Below are 5,549 nucleotides of genomic sequence, written 5' to 3' on the forward strand. Positions count from 1 at the left end.
GCACAGTGGAACTGCAACTGAACTGTGTTCACTGGTGCTGCAAAGCTCCTCGGTGCCCTGTCTCCTTCCATTTCATCTTAGCCCAATAAATTGTTCGCGGTAGCAATGCAGAACCGCAAATACTTTTTTAATTTGCATTTTTTAATTCCTCATTTCTGCTTTTCCTTTATCGAAGCTGGGAAGTCTGTTCTTTAATTGCTTTATACATTTTTGTGTTGGCAAAATATCCGGATGGACCCTTCGCGATGAAATGGAACATGCTGGTCCTCAGGGAAATAAATGAAGAGGAAGTAAGTTGAATGGATACATGGCTCATCGGCTGCATGTGCAGAGGGAATCAACAAAATTAAACGAGATTGACGATGAAGTGACTGGAGATTCCCATTCAATAGAATTGATTATGTTCATCGAACACTTGATACCATTATATAAGATGACAAATTCAAGTGTATTGATTCACCTTGAAATATTCAATATATTCTTACCGTACAGCAGAGAAATTGTCCCTTCTGCCTACCATATCTATGCTGATCATCAAGCCCATCTGTGCTGCTCACACTTGCCTGCATAGGGGCAATTCCATATCCCCTTATGCCCTAATCATTCAAGTAACTGTGCAGATGCTTCTTAAATGCTGTTACTGTTCCTGCTTCCACCACACCCTCTGGTAGCTCATTCTGGACACCAACTACTCTTGGTGTGAAAATTTTATCTTTCAGATTCCCTTTAACCCTCTTCTCTCTGCCTGCATTCTGATATATTTTGTTGGAAGGGCGTTTACCGGCAATATCAGCTCAGGTCGGACCAGAGTCCTTGAATATATCTACTGCTATTTATGGGATGATAGGCATTCTATCCTTGGGAACATTTAAATAATTCACAGTAAATTACCATCAGAGATTATAGCCTGCAGACATCCAGCTCTGTATCTTTAAAGCTACATATAGGTTTACATAGAAAAAGCCTGTCTTAATTTTATTCTGTACTTTCACTTGTCTATCTAAACTTAATGCATTATTTGGTAGATTGCATGCACAATATAGATGTGTAAAATGCCTTATGTAAACACAAGAGATTCTGTAGATGTTAGAAATCTTGAGCAACACACACACAAAATGCTGGAGGAACTCGGCATTTCAGGCAGGGTCAGAGAGGAATAAATAGTCAACATTTGGAGCTGAGACCCTTCATCAGGACTGATTGGGGCTATGAAGGGCCTGGTGTGAAATAGCAACTGCTTATTTTCTCTCGATAGATGCTGCCTGATGTGCTATGTAAAATGCTTTGTATTTTTAGTCACATCTTATTTCATATGCAAGCCTTTTAAGGGTCGAGGATAACTAGCTTCAACCACAGTTCAACAGGTCTGCTAAATCCATTGTGGGATCCCCACACCCACAAGTGAGTCAGGTGATCTTGATAGGATGGCTTTTATTGCAAACCCAACACCCATGGATCCTGGGCTTGTCAGTTGCTTTCCCTTTCCCGAAGAAGGTGTAATCACTCTTCTCCTCCCTTAGTTGACTTTCATGGGGATCAGTGAATGTCTCATGATCATCTGTTTGGTGATTGCCAACAACCAGATGGCAACTATCATGAGTGCTTATGCACCAACTCTTGACTCACTTGAGGATGAAAAAGTGGCCTTCTACGCTTGCCTAGATGTGACACTGTTGAGCATCCCCAAGGGGATAAGACAATTCTCTTAAGGGACTTCAATGCCAAGATCAGTCAGGACTTCAACCTTTGGAAGAGTACCATAGGAAAGGAAGTTATGGGCAACATCAATTCAATTGGAGGACTGTTTCTCGCTATATATGCTGAGCACAATCTTAACCATTACGAGCATTCTCTTCTGCCAGAAAAACAGTTTGGCAGCACCCCCAACCTAAACAGTAGTATCACATTGACTATGTTATAGTTTAAGCTAGGGACCACTGTATATGAATATCATAAGGGCACAGATGACTGCTGGACAGATCATCGCCTGATCCACTCCACCACGTCTATCAGATTCATGTAAAAGAGGAGGATTCATAAGAAGCGGTCCAGGCCATCACTAAAACTCGAGAGCCTGCTTGATCCTGCCATCCAACAGCACCTTCTGGCCCTGTTTGGGGGTGAATCTCCAACAGGAATATCCGGAGGATACCGAAGAACATTTGGGTCAGCTTAAATCCACCAACCATAACACCTGCAAAAACATCAAGATTGGTTAGTTGGCAACAACATGGAGATAGGACAACTCATCTCCAGGAAAAGGAAAGCCTGAAAGAGGTCCATGATGCCATCAGGAGCCTAAAAAGCAACAAAGTATCTGGTCCTGACAGGATCCCAGTAGAGATCCTTACATGTGGACTAGCACTCTTGCACCACACACATGCCTTGCTTCTGAAGGTCTGGGAAAAGGAACAACTGCCCTAAGGGCTCAGGGATGCTGTAATAGTGACCATATTCGAGAAGCAAAACAAGTCAAACTGTGGCAGTTACAAAGGTGTCTTCCTTCCGTCAACAACAGGCAAAGTCCTTGCATTTATCCTTGTCAACCAACTCCTGCTGCGTCTTGATGAAGTTTTCCCCGAATCACAATGTGGTTTCTGTCCATTTAGAGGTACCGCAGCGATAATCTGCAAATTACAGGAAATACGCCGTGAACAAAGGCAATCCTTGTACTTGCCTTTATTAGATTTGGCAATGGCATTTGATACAGTAGACTGCCAAGCTCTCTGGCTCTCTATCAAGACATGGCTATCCTGACATAGTGTCCAGGTGTCAGGGGTCATGAAGTGTTTGAAGTCACCATAACTAGAGAGAAGGTTCATAGGAAACTAAAAGGTCTATAAATAGATAAGTCACCTGGACCAGATGGTATACACACCAGAGTTCTGAAAGAGGTAGATGAAGAGATTGTGGAGGCATTAGTAATGATCTTTCAAGAATCACTAGATTCTGGAATGGTTCAGCAAGATTAGAAAATTGCAAATGCCACTCCACTCTTCAAGAAGGGAGAGAGGCTGAAGAAAGGAAATTATTGACCAGTTAGTCAGTCTGACCTCAGTGGTTGGAGTCGATTGTTAAGGATCAGATTTCAGGGTACTTGGAGGCACGTGGTAAAATTGGCCTTAGACAGCATGGTTTACTAAAGGGAAAATTTTGCCTGACAAATCTGTTGAAATTCTTTGAAGAAATAACAAAAAGGATAGACAAAGGAGAATTGGTTGATGTTGGGTACCTAATACCTTCGACAAGGTGGCACACAAGAGACTGCTTAACAAGCAACAAGCCCATGGTATTACAGGAAAGATTCCAGCATGGATAAAGCAGTAACTGATTGCCAGGAGGCAAAGAGTGGGAATAAAAGGAGCCTTTTCTGTCTGGCTACCGGTGACTAGTGGTGATCCACAGAAGTCTGTGTTGGGACCAATTCTTTTCACGTTATGTGTCAATGATTTGGATGATGGAATAGATGGCTTTGTTGCAAAGTTTGCAGGTGATATGAAGATAGGTAGAGGGGCAGGTAGTTTTGAGGAAGTGGAGAGGCTACAGAAGGACCTAGACAGATTAGGGGGATGGGCAAAGAAATGGCAAGTGGAATACAATGTCGGAAAGTAAATGGTCATGCACTTTGGTAGAAGAAATAAAAGGGTTGACTATTTTTTAAATAGGATAATACAAAAAACTGAGATGCAAAGGGACTTGGAGTCTGTGTACAGGATTCCCTAAAGGTTAATTTGCAGGTTGAGTCTGTGGTGAGGCAGGCAAATGCAATGCTGGCATTCATTTCAGGAGGACTAGAACATAAAAGCAAGGATGTAATGTTGAAATTTTATAAACCACTGGTGAGGTCTCACTTGGAGTATTGTGAGCAGGTTTGGGCCTCTTATCTTAGAAAGGATGTGCTGAAACTAAAGAGGATTCAAAGGAGGTTCACAAAAATGATTGCAGGATTGAACAGTTTGTCAAATGAAGAGAATTTGATGGCTCTGAGCCTTTATTCAATAGAATTCAGAAGAATGAGGGGTGACTTCATTGATACCTATCAAATGGTGAAAGGCCTTGGTAGAGTGAATGTGGAAAGGATGTTTCCTATGGTGGGAGAGTCTAAGACAAGAGGGGACAAAATAGTAGGGGGGGGGGGTCCTTTTAGAATGGAGATGAGGAAGAATTTCTTTAGCCAGAGAGTGGTGAATGTGGAATTCTTTGCCACAGGCAGCTGTGGAGGCCAAGACTTTGTGTATATTTAAAGTAGAGGTTGATAGATTTGGTCAAGCATGAAGGGATGCAAGGAGAATTGGGGCTATGATGGAGAAGATTCAATGGGCCAAATGGGTTAATTCTGCTCTTATATCTTACGGTCTTACGGACAAGTACTTATGAACACTGAGGCTACTGCATGATGACATGGCAGCCACAGTACTCAGCAACAGTGATGCTGAATCAGGACCTTTCACTGTCAAGACAGGGGTTGAACAGGGCTGCATTATTGCTAACATCCTTCACCTCATTGGCTAAGACCTGCCACAGGGAATCCCAATTGTGTCTAGAATGGACAATGGGCTTTTCAACCCAAACTAGTTCAAAGCAAAGAACAAGGTCAGCGCAACCACTATCGTGCAACTTCAGTATGCAAATTGCAGCAGCATCATAGTACAGTCTGAAGAAGCCCTCCAATTTATCCTGAATGACTTTGCCAAGGCATACAAATCCTTGTTTTATGATAAACAGCTGGAAGCCCTGGAACAATATTGTCAAAGAATCTTACAAAAGATTTTGAGGATCAAATGGAAGGACAGCCACACTAACACCAGTGTACTGGAGGAGGCCAACGTGAATGGTATTTCCATCATGATAAACCACCTTCCCTATCTTGGCAGCAAAGACAGACATCGATGCAGAGATCATCCACCACCTGAGTTGTGCTAGTGGAGCCTATGCAAGCTTAAGGAAAAGAGTCTTTGAAGATTGCACCTTACAGTCCCAAACAGAACTTTTGGTCTGTAGAGCAGTTGTCCTTCCTGCACTGCTTTATGAAGCTATATCATAGACCACCTACAATAGAAACCTGGAAGCCCTGGAAGAATATCATCAAAGAACCTTGCAGAAGATTATAAGGATCAGCTGGAAGGACAGACACACTAACACCAGCGTACTGGAGGAGGCCAACGTGAATAACAGTTCCACCATGATAAAGCAACACCAATTCTGATGGATAAGTCATGTCATACAGATGCCTAACTCACATCTCCCCAAACAGAACCTTCACTCCCAGTTGAAGGATGGTGAGCCAGCCCCTGGCAGGCAAAGGAAATGCTTCAAAGATGACATCAACCTGAAAAAAATCCAACATTACGTCTAAACACTGGGAAGACATTGCACTCTATAGATGTGCCTGGAAGAAGTTTGTTTAAGAGCGAGCTGCGCTACATGAAAGTGACTTTCACTATGCTGCAGAGAACAAGAGGCAGCTGCGAAAGGAGCAAACAAACAACCAAACGACTTTACTTCTGTCTACACTGCACCAGAAAATGTGGATTCCAGACCAGCCTCTA

This window comes from Mobula birostris, chromosome 1, assembly GCF_030028105.1.
Source record: "Mobula birostris isolate sMobBir1 chromosome 1, sMobBir1.hap1, whole genome shotgun sequence".
Classification (NCBI taxonomy): Eukaryota; Metazoa; Chordata; class Chondrichthyes; order Myliobatiformes; family Myliobatidae; genus Mobula; species Mobula birostris.